We start from the raw sequence: 26,085 nt of genomic DNA, 5'->3' as shown, positions 1-26,085 counted from the left end.
CCAAGGAACTAACTTCAACCTCCACGTGTGATCTGGGTTCTGAATTCATTTCCTAGACAAGTCAGATTTAAAATATTGTGGTGTCCCTAGTACTCTAACACCTTAGGTTTGCATGTCACAAATCCTTACCCTTTCTTATTTCTGCTATAGCTCTGTAAGCATGTACTTCCTTCTCTCTTTAGATAACAGAAAACCAGGGAGTCTGAGTGACAGGTATCTGAGGGCTGCCACCATGCTCCTGCCTTCTGCTTACTCCTGGCATGTCCCAGAGCAGGTTTCTCCCACCAGGCATGAGGCATATGCCTCGTTCCCTTCCCTTTCTTCTTTCTCTTATTCCTCAGTTTCTCCAGGAAGCATTTCATGAATTAAATCCCTAGAGTTTAGTTGTGAGGCTAGGAAGGCTACAGCTCCGGTCTGTATCCTGTGGTATCTCTCTTCATCCTATCTGTAGCTCCTAGCTGGGTTCTCTCTTCCTCCTTTCATCTTTCATTGTTTCTTCTGAATCCTCCGTGACCAGAATTGCTTCCCGGCTGCGTTATAGCAGCACCCACAAGTCCTTTAACTCCATGTACATTTGCTCTATAAATAGATCCTCGATTAATTTCTCACAAGATAACGGTCAGTTTCCCTTCTGTGTAGACACCATGACTGATAGTCATTTGCCCAATTTCAACCCTGGCTTTTCTTCAGTCTGTTATTCATATAGTGGTTGGGTTGATATTTAAAATAAATCCACATCATCAGGCCACTCCTTCCTTAAAAATCTTAGTGGTTCCTCACCATTCACAAAGAAGTCCCACATGCTCTACAGCGATACAGAATAGCTTGCCACCTCCCACTGATACCGCCCTCCTCAACTTTGCTCACTTCCTGCAGCAAGGCCAAGTGAGGAAATGACTCCCAGCTCACACTGGTTTCATCTATGCACCTTCCTTAGTTCAGCTCATACTGCTTCCCAAGTGCAGCTCATACTGCTTCCCAAGTGCACATGCACTCTGCCCCCCTCAAATATCATCACCTTGGCTTCCAGCTCCAGAGAGTGTCATCTCTGCAGGGAGCCTGTGAATTCCTGGAGGAGGGGAGTTTCATTTCCATAGCCAGTGTTCTCAGTTTAAACCTGACACAATACACAGAACTTGTTGAATAGACAGCTTTGGAAAGAGTGAACATAGCTATAGTATTGCTAAAGCACTTTGACAAACCCTTTATTGGAAATAGTTAACATCATTACCTAATGATAATAATAACTGCTATCTATTTGTGCCATGACCCTTGGGGTGCCGCATTCTTAGCACTTAATATATGTTATTCCTTAATCATAACAAATATTAGATGTTAATATATAGTTTTTAAGGTAAGAGGATAAGATAGGAAAAATAGAAATGCCTCTAAGGTGCGTTAGAAATTTAGATTTGAATTCTCTGCATCCATCTTTTGCCCAAATGGCCGTGCTCTCTCCCTGACAGAGAAGCAGCCAGGCCCCAGTGAAGTCTGATACTTGTCACCTTATGGAAGCCAAAGCCTTACTCAACTCAAATTCCAACTGGTCAATATGAACAAAGGAATAAGCAGTGATTTGTGATCGCATCACAAGAATCCAGCTGCATAATTCATAGGTTAGGCTTACATTTTCAGCTTTCTGTAGTAAAGGGAATTTAGTTTGGGAGAGCCTCATCCAAATAGATGGTAAAACTAAAGACAGCTAGATGTTTACACAGGACAAATGCATTCTTAATATATACTATACACAGTAAAATACCTCACGGAACATTGCTTCCCTGCAAGAGCTGGTACTATAGCCTGCCTTCCTGTGACTGTGTCTCACCATCTCTCTTTAGGACTCAGCGAGACCCTGATCACATGCTGATCTCACAACACATAGAGCCAGATTCAGACAATTAATGTTGTGATTTGTTTTTCCTACTATTGGAACTTGATAACTCAATGAGAGCAGTAGTTAATGTGGCATTTTATAAGCAACAATGAATGACTCAGGGTTAGTGATTAGCAATAAATTAGTATGGTTAGCCTCATCATGAGGAAAAGGTCTACAACTGCGAGGTCCTGTCACAGCAAGGGAATGAGAAAGCTGCAGCCAGGTCACACACAATCAAGGACTAGTTCACTAAGGAATGCACATCTGCCTCCTCATCACTTCTGCACAGATACGGAGATTAGCCCTAGGGTCTCTCAACACTGCATGATGTGACCTCCATCACAATAATGTCACTCTCCTCTATACCCTGCTCTCCAATTAAGGGATGATCTTGTCCTGGTTTTGGTCCAAGACTTTTTTGCTTTTCATACTGAAAGTCTGTACTGGCTGGTTTTGTGTGTCAATTTGATACAAGCTGGAGTTATCACAGAGAAAGGATCCTCCCTTGAGGAAATGTCTCCATGAGACCCAGCTGAAAGGTATTTTCTCAATTAGTATCAAGAGTAGGAGGGCCCAGCCCATTGTGGGTGGTGCCATCCCTGGGCTGGTAGTCTTGGGTTCTATAAGAAAGCAAGCTGAGCAAGCCAGGGGAAGCCAGCCAGTAAGTAACATCCCTCCATGGCCTCTGCATCACTCCTGCTTCCTGACCTGCTTGAGTTCCAGTCCTCACTACCTTTTGTGATGAACAGCAGTGTGGAAGTGTAAGCTGAATAAACCCTTTCCTCCCCAGCTTCTTGGTCCTGATGTGTGTGCAGGAATAGAAACCCCGACTAAGACAAAGCCCTACACCTCAGTCTTCCATTTATGCTAATGGTGGTAGGTAGAGTAAATGCTTTCCAAGATGTCTGCATCTTAAGTCCTAGGTCCTGGGAATATGGCTCCTTAAATGGCAAAAGAGACTTTGAAAATCAACTAAGTTCGGGATCTATGGTCCTAACAATTGGAGAACCTTCTCTGGCTGTGATCAGAGGGAGATGTGAGTACAGAGGAAAGCTCACCGAGATGTACTGTTACTAGCTTTAAGGGTGAAGTAAAGTAGGCTGTGGACATGGGAAAGCCAAGGAAATCGATTCTCCACAAGTCCCTAGAAAGAAACACGACTGCCCCTTACTTAACACTGATTTTTAGCTCAGTGACATCTATATTAGGGGATGACTTACAAAAGCATAGGATCACAAATTAATTGTTTTAAATTTGTGGGATTTTTTTTAATATAAGCAGTACAAATATATTACAATAGCCGATTCATTATGGTTTACTAAAATTGTTCTATATTTTAAAAACTGTGGACTTAACATTCTGGGAATCCCTTTAGTGCTGCAAGTGATGACAAAAACCATTGGTCATTTGATCCCTAATTTCTCTAAACCAGAGGGCTCTAATTCCCCATGGGTATCCAGTTACCTTTCAGCTGAAACCACTTGGCTATGCAAATATCCAAAAGCTGTGGCCCTCAAGGCCAAGTCTCCTGGAGGCATTGTTAAAACACAAATTGCTGGAGTTGGGGATTTAGCTCAGCGGTAGAGCGCTTGCCTAGCGAGCGCAAGGCCCTGGGTTCGGTCCCCAGCTCCGGAAAAAAAAAAAGAAAAAGAAAAAAAAGAAAAAAAAAAAAAACCACAAATTGCTGAGCCTGCTCCAGACTTTCTAACTTGAAAGAACAGAAAAGGACCATTAAAAATGGCCATTTCTAACAGATTCTCAGGAGATGCTGATATGTTGTTCTGAAGCTATTCTTTTTTTTTTTTTTTTTTTTTTTTTTTTTTGGTTCTTTTTTTTCAGAGCTGGGGACCAAACCCAGGGCCTTGTGCTTGCTAGGCAAGCGCTCTACCACTGAGCTAAATCCCCAACCCGAAGCTATTCTTTTTAAAAGTGTTTTGTTTATTCTTTAAGAGTTTCATACAACGTATTTTTTCTTTTTAAAATATTTTATTTATTTTCATAGATTATGTCCTACCTGCTGTTTTGTCTTCCCTCCTTTCCTCCTAGTTCTCCCTACCAACATCTACTATTCTCTGTTTCTCTTCAGCAAAGGGAAGGCCTCTCAGAGATGTCAGGCAAACATGGTATGTCAAGTTGCAACGAGACTAGGCACCTCCCCTCATATGGGGCAACCCAATAGGAGGAAAGGGTCCCAAAGGCAGGCAAAAGCATCAGAGACAGCCCATTCTCCCACTGTTAGGAATCCAATGAGAAGACCAAGGCACACAACCATAACATATACACAGAGGGCCTAAAGCAGACCCATACAGGCTCCCTGATTGTTGATTCAGTCTCTATGAAGCCCTGTGAGGCCAGGTTAGTTGATTCTGTGTTTTGTCTTGTGGTGTCCTTTACCTATCTGGCTCCTACAATCCTTCTTCCCCTTCTTTTGCCAGATTCTCCAGCTCCTCCTAATATTTGACTGTGGATCTCTGTATCTGTGCTGGGGGTACAGGAGGAGGACGGAGGGGGAGAGTACTGGAAGAGACAACTGGAATTTGAGGGCATTTCCAGGGCAAGATAGAAAACTGGACAATGGTAAGTCCCAGGAATTAAGAATCCTAGTAAAGAGGACAAGGAGCCTGAATAGGCCATCTCCTATAACTGGACAAGACTTCCAGTGGTAGCATTGGGGCACCAACCCACACAAAACCTTTGCCCTACACAATTTGTCCTGACTGTAAGATGTACTGAGGCAAAAGCGGCACAGAAATTGTGGGAGTGGCCAACCAAAGATGGTTCCAGCTTCAGATCCATATCACTAGAGGAAGCCCACCCCCAGCACTGCCTAGACCTGGGGTCCTAGAATAGAGCCAAACATGCCTGACAAAAAGGGAGAGCCTGGAGAGCAAGGCTGATTCCTAATGATAGTCTGCTACATTCCTAGAGAGGAGCCTAGCATAATCATTATCAGAGAGGCTCCATCCAGCAATGGATGGAAACAGATGCAGAGATTCATGCAATGTGTTTTGATCCTGTTCATCTTCTCTACCAACTACTGCCAGACCTTCTAGACCTCTCTACCCACTCATCTCCACAGTATATCTCTGTAAAAATGAATAAATATTTTGATTAGTTAATTAGATTTTAAAAACCATGCAATCTAGTTTATGTTGGCTGACTATTCCTAGCCATTGGTTCTGCTCTGGAGTGTGGTCAGCATACCAGGTGTTACTCTACTGAATACAACTGACTTTCCCTTTACCAGCACCAATCAAAAGCCATTAGGCCTTCAGCTAGGTGCAGGACTTCATGTCCATCTACCCTCCACCATACTGGGATTCTGTATGGATTGAGCTTGTGTGGGTTTTGTGCATGCTGTCACCATCTCTGTGAACTTATATGTTCATGTGCCCCATAGTGTCTAAAAATCCGTTTCTTTGTAGTCACCCATTACCTCTGTCTCTGACATTCCTTTTACTTCCTCTTTTGTATAGATCCCTGAGCATTGAGGGGAGAGATGTGATATAAACATCTCATTTAGAGTCAAGCATCCCAAAGATTCTTATTCTCTGCACATTGACTGGTTGTAGGTTTCTGTGATAATGGCCACCTCTAGCAAGAAGATGCATCTCTGATGAGGGTTTGAGGAATGCATCAATCTGTGGGTATAACAATGTCATGAGGAGTCATTTTCTTGCTGTGTTCCTTTATCAAAATAGTGGTAGGTTTTCTCCCAGGACTCATGATCTAGCCTTTATACTTGACCTTGAGCCTTGGGTTCTTGACCTCACTGACAATGTTGAGTATGTGTTCCATTTTATGGAATGGACCTTGAGTCCAATAAAAAAAAACTATTGGTTACTTCCGTAACCAATCCACACCATCATCATGTTACTGGTTACATCTTGCCAGGCAGGTAGGTCATTATTGTAGTTCTCAGATGCACAGCTGGGTACAGTTGATGATTACTTTTCTCCTTCAGCCGTATTCAGAGCATCTTCTGGTACAAGGAATGCTAGCCAATAGAAATGAAGCTTCCAGTTTAGTACAAGATGAAGTTCTCCATGTTCTATGACACAGGTACATGATGGCTTCCATCAAGTTCTACAAGTACCAATGGCATTGACAATAGCCTGTGAGGTTTTGTGGAGACCTAAGTACCTCCACTGATCCAATAACTCCAAAAGATAGAACAAATTGCTCACTCTAGGATTTTGATTTAGTAGCATATAATGTTTACTAAGGAAATTGAATCCCTTTTATAAGGCAACTCCATTTAAGGTCTCATTCTCTATCTATCTATCTATCTATCTATCTATCTATCTATCTTCCTATGTGCATGTGTGCATGTGCATGTATGTGTGTGTAAACTTCTATAGGAATAGGTTTCCACATGAATTTTTCCAAAAAAAAACCTTTAAGGTTAGTTATTCTTGCCCATATTCCCTCCTCTGTTCTCCCCTTCCATATCCAATTCTGTTTTAATCCTCCAAGAGATGGAATCCATATTTAATATGGCTAAGATGGCCAACAACCTGAGACTAGATAGGCCGTAGGCCTAGGGAAAAACATACTACTGTGGTTCTGGTAAAGGAACATATCAATAAAAAGACTCCTAATAGCACAGTGCTATACCCACAGTTTAGTAGCTTACTTAACCCACATCAGAGAACCTGCTTCTTCCAGAAGATGGCAATTAACCCAGACAACATGCAGAGAATGAGTGACTTTGGAGAACTCAATCCTAAATGGGATTCATCAAACCCCTCTCCTCAAGGCTCAGGGATCTATGCAGAAGAGGAAGCAGAAAGATTGCAAAAGTCAGAGTTGATGGATGACTTCAAGGAAACTGCATATTCCAGACACAACAGGACTGATGCACATATGAACTCACAGAGACAGTGGCAGCAAACACAAGACCTGGACAAGTTGAAGCCAAACAGGGTCCCAGCTGAGAAGGGAAAAGTTGATACCTTCTGGCAAGGAAAAAATGAGTTTTCTCCAATGGAGTGTCACTGGATGTATCAGTCACACTCCAGAGAGGCCACATGCCCAGGAATAGATAAACAACATCCAAAGAGCTCAGTGGTATTTTGTGCACTATTTATTCCATTTTTTTTTTGTTCTATTGGTCTTTTTCTGTTTGTTTGAATTTTCATTTTTGTGGTTTTGGTGTGTGTGTGTGGGGGTAATCTCCGTTTTTTGTTGTTGTTGTTTGGTTGGGTTTTTTTTGCATTGTTTTGTGTGAGGGGCTTTGTTGAGAGAGAGAGAGAGAGAGAGAGAGAGAGAGAGAGAGAGAGAGAGAGAGATTATAAAGTTGGGTGGGGAAGGAGATAGGTAGGGTCAGAAAGGAGTTGGAGAGGAAGAAAACACAATTGAAATATATTATATGAAAACTATTTAAGTTATAAATAAGAGCAAACCTAAAAACAAACAATAAAAAACCAGGAAGGATAGTGTGGATAGACCACAGGAAGCATTAAGGAGAATACAGGTTGAAGGAGTCTTGATTCCATAAAGTAAAAAATCTTGAATTGGCTCACCTTAGACTTTGGCTTAGCAGGAAAACAAACAAAATTAAATGCCCTATTTGAAGGTACATTTTTTAGGCATGGTTTATTTCTTGTTTCTGTTGTTCTGACGACCAAACCAGTTTGTGGCTTGTAATTACTGATGGTTCAACTTTTATCTGTCCTTTTTCCCAGCTGATGAAACAGTTCTCTCTGCACCATTATTTGGTTCATTGGGGTAAGGTTCCCACCAAAGTATTCTTGCACAAAGGCTTAAGACTGAGGATAGCTCCATGTCAGAGTGCTTGCTAAGGTCATGTATTTGATCCCCAGTATTATACCAAAAAATTCAAAGAAGAACAAAATAGGGTAACACTAATCAGTAGTCTTTATAACTGAAATTTATGAAGACCTGTGTGTTTCCTCTTACCAATGGTAAAATTGTGAGATAGCTAATAGTCATGAGGTCAGCCTCTTAGGAAGAGCTGGTCCCCCTAAAGAGAGAGTCAGACGGACAGAGAGAGAGAGAGAGAGAGAGAGAGAGAGAGAGAGAGAGAGAGGAAGAGACACAGAGAGAGACAGAGAAAGAGAGGAGAAAGACTGAGACAGAAACTCAGAGAGAACACCGAAGCTAAATGTCAGGGAAACAGAGATAAATAGTTACCCTGCAGTCTTAGTGTCCTTGACCAAGGCTGCTAGAATATCTACGCTTTCATCATTTCCAGAAATTACTTCCTTGAGCCCCAGAATTTTCTCTGTGGTTTCCAGGAGCTTGTGTTGGGCTTCTGTCATATCACACAGGAGGCAGGCTGACTCACAAACCCCAGCCTCATCTTAAACCTCAGTGCTTCTCCAGCCATCTTCCTTTTCAGTTATTGTCCAGCCTCCTTAGGCATCCAGCCTCCATCTCCAGATAGCTTCCTTAACTTCCAACCTTGTGAAGAACAACAGCATTGCCATTAGTGACAAGAGCTTCAGAAAACAATCTGTGGCTGGACTCCAGCTCCTTACGGCCTCACTCTGCCTGGTTCAAGTCATGACCATGTCCCAAATCCTCTAACTGTAAGGCTTATTGCAGTGATAAAAATGCTACCCAAAAGTAAGTATAGCCTTTCTAGGACAGGAGAGGATCAAATGCAATCATGGAGTAGGATGGGGGAGGGGTGTTTCCAAGTAATCAAATAAAATCAGACAATCAGTACCATTTCTACATAGCCTTCATCATAACGCAGCAGTCTAAATTTACCTTCTGGATTTGTTTGTTTATTTATTTATCTATTTATTTTGCTGCTGACCAAAAAAAAAATCACTTTTTATTTTCTTTCCCACTGCTATCCCAGTGATTGATTTACCAATACATGATCTCTAACAAGAATTGGGGTCTGTGCTCAGAAAGATATAAAGAAAAGTAAGGTATGTGGATCCAGTGCTGGGGCAGTATGCTTTAAATGCTTAATGTGAATTTCAGTGCCTTGTGCCTACTAATGGCATGAGAGAGTCGGGTGAGACAGGTTTCACTGGTTAGGAGCTAGTATGTGTTTAGAATTCAAATATGAAGCTTTTCTGCTATGAGGAGTGTTCACACTGTAATGTATGCAAAGCATTTGGTTCCCTTGGAAGACAGGTATAAGCAAAATACAAAGTAGGATTAATTATTGATTATCTGTGGAAATGAGAGATGGGAAAGCCAGGACGCCTACTTCCCTTTTGGCAGATTCTACACTGTGTCTTTTATCACAGTTACTTCCACAAACAGGCTTATAAGCTCCTCAAGAACAGAACTTGGCCATATGAATTGTTGCATCTCTTGTAATTCCTGGCAAGTAGATGAATGTTGAAAGGATAATTAGAATGAATGCTGAATCGGTAATTAGGATGCATAGTTAATAATAAAACATTTATCTGTGTATGGAATAAAAAGTAAGCAAAAAAGGAGATAGTACATTATTGTGAAACAAAAAGAGGTTTTTCTTTGCAGAAAAGGGAGGACCTTACAGAAATCCACTACTGGTTAAAAGGCAGAGAACAGTGACCATGGGGCGCCCTGACCTAGTTGATAAATATGTACCTACAGATAAGGCTTGGGAGTATCATGGAATTGGGGGTGGGAACCCATTCAGGGACAGAAGACCACAACATCTGATGTGAGCTACATGTCTATATAGGACAGGAAAGCCACACCCATGGACTCTCAATAAAGTTGCCCAAGCAAGACTTGAACAAGAACAACTCCAAATGACTTGCCAGCATGAATGAGGGAAAGTCTTACCCAGCCCCAACCACTGATGAAGAAATGTAGGCAATGCCTGGCTGCTGGGAAAGGGAGAATCAGTTTTCTACAGGGATGAGTTCCTCTGATAGAATCTCTAGTTCCAAAGGCTCGGTCATTTACACATGTGTGTAAGAGCACATGTGTGTAAAGAGAATCAGCAGGCTGTACCTACTATATATTTATATTTGTGTACATGTATCAATAGTAAAGAAAAATAAAAAGTCATGAATTTGGGAGAAGGGAGGGATATCGAAGTTGGAGGAAGAGGAGGAAGGAGAGAAAGAATGTAAATATAATACTCACTCATATATGAAATTTTCACAAACATAAATAAAAAGAATGAAATAACAGAGGAGGAAACAGCTGTACACAGAGTACAGTCTTTTTGTCCTTGAAAACAAATTGAAACTTTATAGTTTATGTCATTTTTTTCTTATTTTACTTCCTTCTTTAAAGCTAAATACATATTTACTTGTGTGTCAGTTTTTACAAAGGAAATAGGCTTTGAGCTCCAATCTGAGCTCTCTTACACGTAAATGTAGGTCAACACTCTATTAAGCATATTTTTAATATAAATAATGAAACCTCCATACATATTTGTTAATAACATGGCAAAAATTAAATATAAGAATATCTATACTTGCTCAATAGGTGCAAGTATAACTTGTTAGGAAAATCCTAATGTTTCCAATTGTGCATTCACAGCTTCTATTTGCTTCTGTCTGGTGGACAAGGTAATATCTTTGAACTCCTAGATTAGATATATTTTTACAACAGCCTTTTCCCTCAACTCCATGTGATGGACCCTGTTGTTAAGCCACTTCCCCTTTTTAAAAATGGAATTAAATCTATATTGTATATCAATAAGAATAATAATAACAGCAACAAGAGAACCTCACACATGCTCCACTACAACTGGGCATTGCTCCTGCTGTGGTCGGGCTGTCCAAGTGATTCCAGCATCACTCTGAGTATTCTTGGTGTTTCTCTTGAAACTGATTGATTATTTTGAATTTTCAAAATTTTTATCCCAATATTTGGGCTACCAAAGATGATGCAACACAGCAGATGTTTCAATTTCCTGTTTCGTTTCATGGATGAATTCATTTGTTTGTGGAGCCAATTCAAGAGGGAACTAGAATCCAGCACAGAAAATTTGCTCAGGAATTATTAACTAGGACCCAAAACTGCAAAGAATCTCGATATGCTTACTTTGACATACAGGGGGGATGATAATTTGTATATAGTTGGCCAGGGAATAGAACTATTAGAAGGTGAGGGTCACTGCGGGTGTAGGCTTTAAGAGCCTCCTCTTCGATGCTAGCAGTATTCTGCTAGCAGCTTCAGATGAAGATGTAGAACTCTCAGCTTCTCCTGCACCATGCCTGCCTGGATGCTCCATGTTCCTGCCTTGATGATGATGGACTCAGCCTTTGAACCTATAAGCCAGCCCCAATTAAATGTTGTCCTTCTAAGAGTTGCTTTGGTCATGGTGTCTTGTTCAGGCAATAAAACCCTAAGACAGGGGAGAAAGAGAGACAACAGGGATTTCTGCAACCCATCTCTAGGATGAATTCCCATCAAATCACAAGCAACTTTACTTAAGGCCATTTCTGAGATGTTCTGATGGTCTTAAGTTTGAATCTTCACAGCATTCTTAGATGAACATATGGGGAACAGAGGACTTCTAGCCACAAGCAATCACGGTACAACTACTAAAAATCAGTCATGTATCAGTAGAGTATCAAGCTTTCCAGTAGGATATCTTTCTTCTAGTATGTCCACTACATTTTCCCATTGCTGGGTCCAAATAACTGGCAACTCCAGGAAAGAAGAGTAGTTCATATTGGTTCATAAATGGAAGACACAGTCTGATATGGTGAAGGCATGATAGGGTAGGGGCAGGGTAGCAATTTTTCACACTGTGTCCATAGTTAGGAAGCAGCAAGAGATGAATGTTTTGTGTTTTCCTTAGTCCAGAACCCTGAACCAGGATTATGACTCTATTATTTGGGGTAATTTTCCCTCGGTTACAGCTATCTGAAAACACATTTACATATGTGCCCAAAAGCATGTCTCCTAGGTGACTCTACATCCTGTCATGTTCACTATCAAGATAGGCCACCACAAAACCAAACCCCCAAGTATTTCACTTTCTTCAGTTTTGACTTCGGATATAAAGGTATTTTAAGGTAATCTTAGCACCCAAGGTGTTCCACAGGCTTCACAGAAGGAGAGAGATCCAGCTGTTCTATAAATAAAACACAGACTATAGTAACTTGATCTGAATGAATCAGGAAAGAGGGATTAGAAGCTGGGATTGGAAGCTCACAATTAAGTCCATCCAAGTCAATCTCCCACAAACAGGCTAATGAGCTAGAAGAATGTATTTATCCCCTGGTTTTGATTTTGTCTGAATAACCTTATTTTATAAAGTGATCAACATGTCTCTAACCTAAGTCCCTTCTGGTGACACTAGAGGCATGAAAAAAGGTGGAAATATTTAAGCACCTCTGTGAACTACTGCAATGATGAAGCTTCACTCCATGACTGGGAGCTCTGAGGCCTGAACTGGATCAGTCTTTGGCACTAAGACTGTGGGCATATCTGATCTAATCTTAGCAACTGATATCTATTTCTGCTGCTGTCTGTGGGTATATCATCCCTTTCAGTGTTTTTCCCTCTTTTTATCAGGCCTCCCCAGCTTGGTTTTAGCAAAATCTAAACCATTCAATTTTATCCATAAAGACTCAGGAGCCAGATGCCTGGGAGAATGTGAGGCAGCAGGCTGTGAAAGGTACCCTGATTCCTGGTCAAGATAGGTCAAATCCCTGGAAACCCTAATAGGGACAGCAGGTGCATTCCCAGTCTCCCAGATCAAGGCCTCACTAGCTGCAGTCCCCCACAGACCCTGTAGAGAGGTTTGAAACAGACAGTCATATAGGGCAATGCCCTAAGCTCCTCCTCCATAGGTGAGGACATGACCACAGAGCATGTAGGCTCAAGACAGCTCAGTCATAGAAACAGGGCCATGCCCCCAAATATGTAGATGAGATCTTCCCAAACTCTCAGGACAAACCAAGAGGAAATACCTGCTATCCAAAAACTGGCTCATCCAAAAACTGTATTTAAGAGTTGTGTTCAGGATTAAAAGTGTGCAGGAATTATTCCATTGTCCGAGAGCTTCTATCATAAGAGCTGTAACACCGCCACCCTGGGGAAAAGATCTGCTCTCCCAAAATCACCACCAGAAGCTCCCCGCAACCCTCACCACTAGTCAGTCTCCTGCTGGCTCAGCCTGGCCTGAGCAACCGAAGGGCAGCACAAGCTGTTCCCCCTCCCTGCCCAGTTTTCTCCTCTTCACCAGAACCCATGCACCTAGCCAGGCGAGAGATCATGGGAGAGTCCCAGATGCCAGAACCCTGCAGGAAAAAGCCTGCTAGAGACAGAGGAAGCACCCAGCTGACCACCTTCTTCAGTAATCATCCCAAAAGGAAGTTCTCTTTTTTGATGCCATCTCAAAACTTCAAATGCAGTGTCCTTCTCTTCCACTTCCTCTGTATCTCTTTATCCGTGTTACTCTCTATGGTTTTTTCTATGTTCACTCTTTGTCAACTGGTTCCTTGCTCCATCTCTTAACCTACGGTTGGCTTTATTTAATCCTGTTTACAATAAGCAAAAAGCTCTTGGATCAAAGGTATGTACTAGGGCCACACCACAGCTAGAAACAGAATTTTTCTACTAATAACAGTCTCCGGGTTCACAGTGTACTCAAATATCCTGCATCCCAGCTGTTTTGCTATGTTTTGTCTACCTGTCTGCAAGTCTTGACCTAGACTGGACCTATCTGCTCTTCCCATCTGTTTCCTAAGTCCTACTCCCCCTAGCTTTCTTCTTTTTTTCCCAGTCCCTGGACCCTAACTTTTGCATGCTAAAAACTGGTTAAGTAGAGAAATGTAGGGCATTGATCTCTTAGGAAAAAGGTATCTTCACATTTTAGTAGGAAATAGCCTCCAAATATATAGTAGGCTAAAGGAATACTTTATTCCCTTAAATTTTGTTATATATCACAAACACACACATGAGGAAATTCAAATATAATCTAGCAGACAGAAAGTTAGTATATGATTCTAGATTTATCTGGTCTGCTCTGTTCTTAATTTAGGAACTTAGACCCCAATAATGACAAACGATAATCACAAGCCACTTTGTTTTTATTTGGGGTTTTTGTTGGTTTTTGTTTGTTTTTTGTTTTGTTTGGATTTTTATTTTTAAATTATTTTATTTATTTCCATTCGAAATGTTGCCCTCCTCCCAGAGTTCTTCCCCCATTCCCCCATGCCCTTTACCTCTGAGAAGGTGTTCTTCCACCCACTACACACACACACACACACACACACACACACACACACACACACACACCTCAGCCCCCTGCCCTCCCCACCCCCCTTCCCCTGCCAGCATCCCATTTCCCTGGCCATCAAATGTCTACAGGACTAGGCACATCCTCTCCCACTGAGGCCAAACAAAGCAGTCTTCTGCACATATGTGCCAGGAACCATGGACCAGCCCATGTCTGCTCTTTGGTATGTGGCTTAGTCTCTGGGAGCTCTAAGGGGTCTAAGTTAGTTGATACTGTTGCTTTTCCAATGGGGTTGCCATCCTTTTCAGCTCCTTCAATACTTCCCTCAACTCTTCCATAAGAATCCCCAACCTCAGTCCAATGAGCTGCTAGTAGAGCTTCTCAGAGACAGCCATGCTAGGCTCCTGTCTGCAAGCACAACACGGCATCAATAATGCTATGGTTTGGTGCCTCTGCATGGGAAGGATCCCAAGTTGGGCCAGTCACTCTCCGACCTTTCCTTCAGTCTCTGCTCCATTTTTGTTCCTGAGTTTCCTTTAGACAGGAACAATTCTCAGTCAAAACTTTTGAAGATGATTGGGTGCCCTCATCTTTCCACTGGGGACCCTGTTTATCTACTAGATGTGATCTCTTCAGATTATATCTCCCCACTGTTGGGCATTTCAGCTTAGGTCATCCCCACTGAGTCCTGGGAGCCTCTTATATCCTAAGTCTCTAGGACTTTCTAGAGGTTACCCCTGCCTCCACCCCCCACAGCTGCATATTTCCCTTTATTCTCCTGGCCCTCTGGGACAAGGCACTTTCAACTGCATATCTCGGGACCTATTTCTGTATGAACTGGCTCTCCACAGCCTTCACACAGCACTCTTCCATTGTCTCCCTTCCCTACCAAAGGATCTAGGTCGATCTTCCAATTAGGAAAACCTTCTTTATCCCACCAAGCATTCAATGCAAGGTCTTCAGGGGTCTTAGAATCTCAATAGTTCAGACATCCTGATCATAGATGCTCTTTGCTTTCTTTAGTTTAGAAATGGGAATCTCAAAAAGAGAGTTTACAAAAGACAAGAGAGCTCTTCAGCAAGATTTTGAGAGATTTCCAATGAAACTAATAATAAAGCCTCCCTGGCCAGTGGTACAATTCATAACCATGACAATGACCAAAGAATGCCCTGAATTCCAGCTTAGTCTACTAAGAAACATAGAAAATAAACTATTAAGAATTTGGACTCAATGAATAATCAGTACAAGAGGAGGAACTGAGAATATCACAACACTGTGTTAAAAAATTTTTAGAATCCAATTTTCAAAGCTGAAAGAAATGAATAAACTATTCAAATCTTTTTATTGTGAATGTAGATTCTTACCTATCTATTAAGTCAATTCATTATAACCAACAGCATGAATGTGAGTGTATTAGCCACTTTTCTGTTGCTGTTGATAAAGTATCACCATGACAAAACCAACTTTTATAAGAAGCTTATTTTGACTTCCAGATCAAGGGATGAGGTACAGCAGCTACTGGCAGACATGAGGACAGGAACAGGAAGTTGAGAGCTCATATTCTTAACTGCAAAAATGAAACAAAAAAGAGAAAGAGAGAACAAATTGATGTAGGACCTTCCATCTCAAACCCTATCCCCTGTTGTAAATGCCACTTTTATTTCCTTAGATGAAGTGATGAGATGAGAGCCATACCCAAGCTATGCAAATACAGAGTTTGGGCTGGGTCAAGAATGTTTCCTTCTCTGTTCTAACTATTCCCAGGCCTAGGCCTGGAAACATCTAGCCTCTGTACAATCTAATCCTCCAAGCTGACTGATTCAATCTGGCTTCTCTCAGCTTCTGCCTGAATTACTCTGCTTGGCCTCATAATAACTTCAGCAGTATGTTCTAATCCTCTGGCTCCTTCTCGTTCTCTGGCTCGGTTTATTCTCACCTTTCTAACTTGTTCTCTCTGCAACCTATCTGTAAAATTGTCCTGGTAAAACTGCCACACACACACACACACACACACACACACACACACACACGTCTTTCCCTGCTCTGCTCTTTAGTAGCCTCTCCTTCCTCTGCTGTTCTTATGTGAGTTTGGCATATCCTATCTATGATTCATTCTGTCAAATGGTTCTTTGGTTCATACTTTGTCTGCCCCTCGATTAGATGTCACTTTCAAATATGGCTGTTTCCTTCTACAAACTAATATTACCTTTATTGTTACAAATTAAAGGTATTTGCTAGGGGCGTGTCTTATTCCAGCCAGATCATGCTATAAGCCAAAAATATGACTGCATCCCAGTCAGATCACACAGAACTAGAAGGTCTTGGGATGTTATCCCTTGTGAAAGCAGCCACACTGCTGGATTAAAACTCCTCTACACAGTGATGTTCTTCCTCCAGCACAGCTGCCCCATCTAAACCTCCCTAAACAGCACTACCAACTGGAGAACAGTGTTCAAGTGTGGAAGACTATGGGGGACATTTGTCATTCAACCACAACAATGAGAGTTAAAAAGGTATAATAGAAAGAGTGTTATCCAGCAAAAGTCTAGGAAAAGAAGAGAATTCTATTCCAAAGGCAAAGGGTTTGAATAAGGACCTCAAAGACCTTGGGCTGGTAAAAGAATGAGTACAAATCCATCTTCTACACACCCGCACACCTTCCTAGCTTATGCTAGGAAAAAAGCACTCAAAGAACACTGTTCTCATGGAAAGTCATACATCTGATAACTGTGATTGGCTTTGAAGAGGCTTACAACAATGGTTCTCAAGCTCTGTAATGCTACAAGCCTTTAATACAGTCCCTCATGTTATGGTGACCTTCAATTATAAAAATTATTTTCGTTTCAACTTCACAACTGTAATTCTGCTACTGTTACATATTGTACTACAAATATTTGATACTCAGTATACCTGATATATGACCTCCGTGAAAAGGTCATTTGACTTCCTAAGAGGTCAGGACTCACAGATTGAGAACTACTGGTGTTATGGTTTGACCATGCTTGGCCCAGTGAGTGACACTAAGTGTAGGTATAGCCTTGTTGGAGTAGGTGTGTCACTGTGGGCATGACTTTAAGATCCTTGTCCTAGATGCCTGGAAGTTGATCTTCCACTAACAGCCTTCAAATGAAGATGTAGAACTCTCAGCCTGCCTGGATACTGCTAGGTTCCCACCTTGATGATAATAGATTGAACCTCTGAATCTGTAAGCCAGCCCCAATTAAATGATGTCATTTTAAGAGTTGCCTTGGGGAAAGCAAGTTGCCAAGAGCACTGACACACCTGAGAGCAGAGGTAAGACCAACTCTTCTGTTCCTAGCAACCCACCTGCAGGCCTCAGGGCACACAAACCCAGGAGCAGTCTGGAACAGGACCCTTCGTGTTTCTGCCTGTGCCTGGAGTTGAACCAGTCTCACAGACTTCTGTACCCAAATCCTGTGGGGGAGAGAGCTGGATTCTCAAAACTGGACATTCCTGAGAGATCAGGTGAGACCTCCAATTCTGCTCACATTCTTGGCCCAAGAGGAACCTGCCTAATATCTTCTGGGTACAGGAAGCTAAGAGCAGTCAGAGGCAGGACTCTTCCAGTTTCTGCCTGTGCCCAGAACTGAAAGCCTGTCACGAGGAGTGCTGAGGCACCTGACAGCAGAGGTAAAAACAACTCTTCTGCTCCCAGTGACCTGACTGGAGACCTCAGGACACAAAAACCCAGGAGCAGTCTGGGACAGGATCCGTTTGGTTTCTGCTGCACCCATTCCCATAGCTCGCTGTACCCAGATCCAGCTGTAAGAAAACAGGTCTACAGGAGTGCTGTCACACAGGCTTACAGGAGGGTCAAGCCACTGTCAGAGACAGCAAGACAAGCTAACACCAGAGACAACCTGATGGTAAGAGGCAAGCACAGGAACCTAAGAAACAGAAACCAAGACTACTTAGCATCATCAGAGCCCAGTTCTCCCACTAAAGCAAATACTGGATATCCAAACATACCAGAAAAGCAAGATGTAGACTTAAAATCACATCTCATGATGATAATAGAGGACTTTAAGAAGGACATAAATGACTCTCATAAAGAAACACAGGACGGGCTGGAGAGATGGCTCACCAGTTTAAAGGCACTAGTTGCTCTTCCAAAGGACCTGGGTTCTGTTCCCAGCATCCTCATGATAGCTCACAGCCATGTAACTCCAGTTTCAGGGGGTCCAATGCCACCTTCTGGCCTCTCTATCTGTACCAGGCACCCAAACGGTACACATACATACATGCAGGCAAAACCACTCATATGCATTAAATAAGAATTAAAAAGAAAGAAAGAAACACAGGACAACACAGGTAAACAGGTAGAAGCCCTTAAAGAGGAAACACAAAAATTCCTTAAAGAGTTACAGAAAAACACAACTAAACAGGTGTAGGAATTGAACAAAACCATACAGGATTTAAAAATGGAAATAGAAACAATAAAGAAAACACAAACGGCCCACACCCGCGGATCCCGGCCCGCAGCAGCTCTCTGCTCCCAGACCCGGTGAGAGAGAGACCCAACCGCCTGGTCAGGTGGGAACTCCTGAGGCTGCAGAGCGGAAGAGACCACCAACTCTGCTCACCCCTGCCCACATCCCTGGCCCAAGAGGAAACTGTATAAGGCCTCTGGGCTCCCGTGGGGAAGGGCCCAGGAGCGGCAGGACCCCTGTCCCTGAGACACCGCCGGAACCTGAAAGAAACAGACCGGATAAACAGTTCTCTGCACCCAAATCCCGTGGGAGGGAGAGCTAAACCTTCAGAGAGGCAGACAAGCCTGGGAAACCAGAAGTGACTGCTCCCTGCACACACATCTCGGACGCCAGAGGAAAAAGCCAAAGACCATCTGGAACCCTGGTGCACTGAAGCTCCCGGAAGGGGCGGCACAGGTCTTCCTGGTTGCTGCCGCTGCAGAGAGCCCGTGGGGAGCACCCCACGAGCGAACCTGAGCCTCGGGACCACAGGTAAGACCAAATTTTCTGCTGCAAGAAAGCTGCCTGGTGAGCTTGGGACACAGGAAAGCAGAATTTCTCTAGGACCGGGCACGTTCTGTGTTTACCGGAAGTCCCACACCCGCGGATCCCGGCCCGCAGCAGCTCTCTGCTCCCAGACCCGGTGAGAGAGAGACCCAACCGCCTGGTCAGGTGGGCACTCCTGAGGCTGCAGAGCGGAAAAGACCACCAACACTGCTCACCCCTGCCCACATCCCTGGCCCAAGAGGAAACTGTATAAGGCCTCTGGGCTCCCGTGGGGAAGGGCCCAGGAGCGGCAGGACCCCTGTGCCTGAGACACCGCCGGAACCTGAAAGAAACAGACCGGATAAACAGTTCTCTGCACCCAAATCCCGTGGGAGGGAGAGCTAAACCTTCAGAGAGGCAGACAAGCCTGGGAAACCAGAAGTGACTGCTCCCTGCACACACATCTCGGACGCCAGAGGAAAAAGCCAAAGACCATCTGGAACCCTGGTGCACTGAAGTTCCCAGAAGGGGCGGCACAGGTCTTCCTGGTTGCTGCCGCTGCAAAGAGCCCGTGGGCAGCACCCCACGAGCGAACCTGAGCCTCGGGACCACAGGTAAGACCAAATTTTCTGCTGCAAGAAAGCTGCCTGGTGAACTCAAGACACAGGCCCACAGGAACAGCTGAAGACCTGTAGAGAGGAAAAACTACACGCCAGAAAGCAGAACACTCTGTCCCCATAACTGACTGAAAGAGAGGAAAACAGGTCTACAGCACTCCTGTCACACAGGCTTATAGGACAGTCTAGCCACTGTCAGAAATAGCAGAACAAAGTAACACTAGAGATAATCTGATGGCGAGAGGCAAGCGCAGGAACCCAAGCAACAGAAACCAAGACTACATGCCATCATCGGAGCCCAATTCTCCCACCAAAACAAACATGGAATATCCAAACACACCAGAAAAGCAAGATCTAGTTACAAAATCATATTTGATCATGATGCTGGAGGACTTCAAGAAAGACATGAACACACTTAGGGAAGCACAGGAAAACATTAATAAACAAGTAAAAGCCTACAGAGAGGAATCGCAAAAATCCCTGAAAGAATTCCAGGAAAACACAATCAAACAGTTGAAGGAATTAAAAATGGAAATAGAAGCAATCAAGAAAGAACACATGGAAACAACCCTGGATATAGAAAACCAAAAGAAGAGACAAGGAGCTGTAGATACAAGCCTCACCAACAGAATTCAAGAGATGGAAGAGAGAATCTCAGGAGCAGAAGATTCCATAGAAATCATTGACTCAACTGTCAAAGATAATGTAAAGCGGAAAAAGCTACTGGTCCAAAACATACAGGAAATCCAGGACTCAATGAGAAGATCAAACCTAAGGATAATAGGTATAGAAGAGAGTGAAGACTCCCAGCTCAAAGGACCAGTAAATATCTTCAACAAAATCATAGAAGAAAACTTCCCTAACCTAAAAAAAGAGATACCCATAGACATACAAGAAGCCTACAGAACTCCAAATAGATTGGACCAGAAAAGAAACACCCCCCGTCACATAATTGTCAAAACACCAAACGCACAAAATAAAGAAAGAATATTAAAAGCAGTAAGGGAAAAAGGTCAAGTAACATATAAAGGGAGACCTATCAGAATCACACCAGACTTCTCGCCAGAAACTATGAAGGCCAGAAGATCCTGGACTGATGTCATACAGACCCTAAGAGAACACAAATGCCAGCCCAGGTTACTGTATCCAGCAAAACTCTCAATTAACATTGATGGAGAAACCAAGATATTCCATGACAAAACCAAATTTACACAATATCTTTCTACAAATCCAGCACTACAAAGGATAATAAATGGTAAAGCCCAACATAAGGAGGCAAGCTATACCCTAGAAGAAGCAAGAAACTAATCGTCTTGGCAACAAAACAAAGAGAATGAAAGCACACAAACATAACCTCACATCCAAATATGAATATAAAGGGAGACAATAATCACTATTCCTTAATATCTCTCAATATCAATGGCCTCAACTCCCCAATAAAAAGACATAGATTAACAAACTGGATACGCAATGAGGACCCAGCATTCTGCTGCCTACAGGAAACACACCTCAGAGACAAAGACAGACACTACCTCAGAGTGAAAGGCTGGAAAACAACTTTCCAAGCAAATGGTCAGAAGAAGCAAGCTGGAGTAGCCATTCTAATATCAAATAAAATCAATTTCCAACTAAAAGTCATCAAAAAAGATAAGGAAGGACACTTCATATTCATCAAAGGAAAAATCCACCAAGATGAACTCTCAATCCTAAATATCTATGCCCCAAATACAAGGGCACCTACATACGTAAAAGAAACCTTACTAAAGCTCAAAACACACATTGCACCTCACACAATAATAGTGGGAGACTTCAACACCCCACTCTCATCAATGGACAGATCATGGAAACAGAAATTAAACAGTGATGTCGACAGACTAAGAGAAGTCATGAGCCAAATGGACTTAACGGATATTTATAGAACATTCTATCCTAAAGCAAAAGGATATACCTTCTTCTCAGCTCCTCATGGTACTTTCTCCAAAATTGACCATATAATTGGTCAAAAAACGGGCCTCAACAGGTACAGAAAGATAGAGATAATCCCATGCATGCTATCGGACCACCACGGCCTAAAACTGGTCTTCAATAACAATAAGGGAAGAATGCCCACATATACGTGGAAATTGAACAATGCTCTACTCAATGATAACCTGGTCAAGGAAGAAATAAAGAAAGAAATTAAAAACTTTTTAGAATTTAATGAAAATGAAGATACAACATACCCAAACTTATGGGACACAATGAAAGCTGTGCTAAGAGGAAAACTCATAGCGCTGAGTGCCTGCAGAAAGAAACAGGAAAGAGCATATGTCAGCAGCTTGACAGCACACCTAAAAGCTCTAGAACAAAAAGAAGCAAATACACCCAGGAGGAGTAGAAGGCAGGAAATAATCAAACTCAGAGCTGAAATCAACCAAGTAGAAACAAAAAGGACCATAGAAAGAATCAACAGAACCAAAAGTTGGTTCTTTGAGAAAATCAACAAGATAGATAAACCCTTAGCCAGACTAACGAGAGGACACAGAGAGTGCGTCCAAATTAAAAAAATTAGAAATGAAAAGGGAGACATAACTACAGATTCAGAGGAAATTCAAAAAATCATCAGATCTTACTATAAAAACCTATATTCAACAAAATTTGAAAATCTTCAGGAAATGGACAATTTCCTAGACAGATACCAGGTATCGAAGTTAAATCAGGAACAGATAAACCAGTTAAACAACCCCATAACTCCTAAGGAAATAGAAGCAGTCATTAAAGGTCTTCCAACCAAAAAGAGCCCAGGTCCAGACGGGTTTAGTGCAGAATTCTATCAAACCTTCATAGAAGACCTCATACCAATATTATCCAAACTATTCCACAAAATTGAAACAGATGGAGCACTACCGAATTCCTTCTACGAAGCCACAATTACTCTTATACCTAAACCACACAAAGACACAACAAAGAAAGAGAACTTCAGACCAATTTCCCTTATGAATATCGACGCAAAAATACTCAATAAAATTCTGGCAAACCGAATTCAAGAGCACATCAAAACAATCATCCACCATGATCAAGTAGGCTTCATCCCAGGCATGCAGGGATGGTTTAATATACGGAAAACCATCAACGTGATCCATCATATAAACAAACTGAAAGAACAAAACCACATGATCATTTCATTAGATGCTGAGAAAGCATTTGACAAAATTCAACACCCCTTCATGATAAAAGTCCTGGAAAGAATAGGAATTCAAGGCCCATACCTAAACATAGTAAAAGCCATATACAGCAAACCAGTTGCTAACATTAAACTAAATGGAGAGAAACTCGAAGCAATCTCACTAAAATCAGGGACTAGACAAGGCTGCCCACTCTCTCCCTACTTATTCAATATAGTTCTTGAAGTTCTAGCCAGAGCAATCAGACAACAAAAGGAGATCAAGGGGATACAGATCGGAAAAGAAGAAGTCAAAATATCACTATTTGCAGATGACATGATAGTATATTTAAGTGATCCCAAAAGTTCCACCAGCGAACTACTAAAGCTGATAAACAACTTCAGCAAAGTGGCTGGGTATAAAATTAACTCAAATAAATCAGTTGCCTTCCTCTATACAAAAGAGAAACAAGCCGAGAAAGAAATTAGGGAAACGACACCCTTCATAATAGACCCAAATAATATAAAGTACCTCGGTGTGATTTTAACCAAGCAAGTAAAAGATCTGTACAATAAGAACTTCAAGACACTGAGGAAAGAAATTGAAGAAGACCTCAGAAGATGGAAAGATCTCCCATGCTCATGGATTGGCAGGATTAATATAGTAAAAATGGCCATTTTACCAAAAGCAATCTACAGATTCAATGCAATCCCCATCAAAATACCAATCCAATTCTTCAAAGAGTTAGACAGAACAATTTGCAAATTCATCTGGAATAACAAAAAACCCAGGATAGCTAAAGCTATCCTCAACAATAAAAGGACTTCAGGGGGAATCACTATCCCTGAACTCAAGCAGTATTACAGAGCAATAGTGATAAAAACTGCATGGTATTGGTACAGAGACAGACAGATAGACCAATGGAATAGAATTGAAGACCCAGAAATGAACCCACACACCTATGGTCACTTGATTTTTGACAAAGGAGCCAAAACCATCCAATGGAAAAAAGATAGCATTTTCAGCAAATGGTGCTGGTTCAACTGGAGGGCAACATGTAGAAGAATGCAGATCGATCCATGCTTATCACCCTGTACAAAGCTTAAGTCCAAGTGGATCAAGGACCTCCACATCAAACCAGACACACTCAAACTAATAGAAGAAAAATTAGGGAAGCATCTGGAACACATGGGCACTGGAAAAAATTTCCTGAACAAAACACCAATGGCTTATGCTCTAAGATCAAGAATCGACAAATGGGATCTCATAAAACTGCAAAGCTTCTGTAAGGCAAAGGACACGGTGGTTAGGACAAAACGGCAACCAACAGATTGGGAAAAGATCTTTACCAATCCTACAACAGATAGAGGCCTTATATCCAAAATATACAAAGAACTCAAGAAGTTAGACCGCAGGGAAACAAATAACCCTATTAAAAAATGGGGTTCAGAGCTAAACAAAGAATTCACAGCTGAGGAATGCCGAATGGCTGAGAAACACCTAAAGAAATGTTCAACATCTTTAGTCATAAGGGAAATGCAAATCAAAACAACCCTGAGATTTCACCTCACACCAGTGAGAATGGCTAAGATCAAAAACTCAGGTGACAGCAGATGCTGGCGAGGATGTGGAGAAAGAGGAACACTCCTCCATTGTTGGTGGGATTGCAGACTGGTAAAACCATTCTGGAAATCAGTCTGGAGGTTCCTCAGAAAATTGGACATTGAACTGCCTGAGGATCCAGCTATACCTCTCTTGGGCATATACCCAAAAGATGCCTCAACATATAAAAGAGACACGTGCTCCACTATGTTCATCGCAGCCTTATTTATAATAGCCAGAAGCTGGAAAGAACCCAGATGCCCTTCAACAGAGGAATGGATACAGAAAATGTGGTACATCTACACAATGGAATATTACTCAGCTATCAAAAACAACGAGTCTATGAAATTCGTAGGCAAATGGTTGGAACTGGAAAATATCATCCTGAGTGAGCTAACCCAATCACAGAAAGACATACATGGTATGCACTCATTGATAAGTGGCTATTAGCCCAAATGCTTGAATTACCCTAGATCCCTAGAACAAACGAAACTCAAGACGGATGATCAAAATGTGAATGCTTCACTCCTTCTTTAAATGAGGAAAAAGAATACCCTTGGCAGGGAAGGGAGAGGCAAAGATTAAAACAGAGACTGAAGGAACACCCATTCAGAGCCTGCCCCACAGGTGGCCCATACATATACAGCCACCCAATTGGACAAGATGGATGAAGCAAAGAAGTGCAGACCGACAGGAGCCGGATGTAGATCGCTCCTGAGAGACACAGCCAGAATACAGCAAATACAGAGGCGAATGCCAGCAGCAAACCACTGAACTGAGAATAGGTCCCCCGTTGAAGGAATCAGAGAAAGAACTGGAAGAGCTTGAAGGGGCTCGAGACCCCAAAAGTACAACAATGTCAAGCAACCAGAGCTTCCAGGGACTAAGCCACTACCTAAAGACTATATATGGACTGACCCTGGACTCTGACCCCATAGGTAGCAATGAATATCCTAGTAAGAGCACCAGTGCAAGGGGAAGCCCTGGGTCCTGCTAAGACTGAACCCCCAGTGAACTAGACTATGGGGGGAGGGCGGCAATGGGGGGAGGGTTGGGAGGGGAACACCCATAAGGAAGGGGAGGGGGGAGGGGGATTTTGCCCGGAAACCGGGAAAGGGAATAACACTTGAAATGTATATAAGAAATACTCAAGTTAATAAAAAAATAAAAAAATAAAATAAAAAAAATAAAAAAAAAAAAAAAGAAAACACAAACGGAGACAAACCTGGAAATAGAAAACCTAGGGAAGAGATCGGGAGTCATAGATGCAAGCATCACCAACAGAATACAAGAGATAGAAGAGAGAATGTCAGGGGCAGCAGATACCACAGAAAACATGGAAACAACCAACAAAGGAAATGTAAAACGCAAAAAGATCCTAGCCCAAAACATCCAGGAAACCCAGGACACAAGAAGAAGGTCAAACATAAGGATAATAGGTATAGAAGAGAGCGAAAACTCCCAACTTAAAGTGCCAGTAAATAACCTCAACAAAAAACATTCCCTAACCTAAAGAAAGAGATGCCCATAAACACACAAGAAGTCTGTAGAACTCCAAATAGATTAGACCAGAAAAGAAATTCCTCCTGTCACGTAATAGTCAAAACACCAAATGCACAAAACAAAGAAAGAATACTAAAAGCAGTAAGGGAAAAAGGTCAAGTAACATATAAAGGCAGACCTATCAGAATCACACCAGACTTCTCACTAGACACTATAAAATCCAGAAAATCCTGGGCAGATT

The 26,085-nt window shown here is 42.2% G+C and overlaps 1 long non-coding RNA gene across 4 annotated transcripts in view; it reads left to right on the top strand.

The window, feature by feature from the left end:
• LOC148002602 (uncharacterized) overlaps positions 1-26,085 on the top strand; it is a 46,325-nt gene that overhangs the window by 7,845 nt on the left and 12,395 nt on the right. For 3 of the 4 annotated variants that reach the window (XR_015633749.1, XR_015633751.1, XR_015633748.1), the window contains exon 3: positions 4,312-4,453. This is a non-coding gene — a long non-coding RNA (uncharacterized LOC148002602). Of the gene's footprint in view, positions 1-4,311; positions 4,454-6,635; positions 6,944-26,085 lie in introns of those variants that run through there. The other variant, XR_015633750.1, reaches the window with a different exon arrangement.

The sequence above is a fragment of the Rattus norvegicus genome, chromosome 11 (genome assembly GCF_021556685.1).
Source record: "Rattus norvegicus strain SHRSP/BbbUtx chromosome 11, alternate assembly SHRSP_T2T, whole genome shotgun sequence".
NCBI classification, from domain to species: domain Eukaryota; kingdom Metazoa; phylum Chordata; class Mammalia; order Rodentia; family Muridae; genus Rattus; species Rattus norvegicus.
The sequence above is the reverse complement of the archived record's forward strand: the minus strand, read 5'-3'. Positions and strand labels throughout refer to the sequence as shown.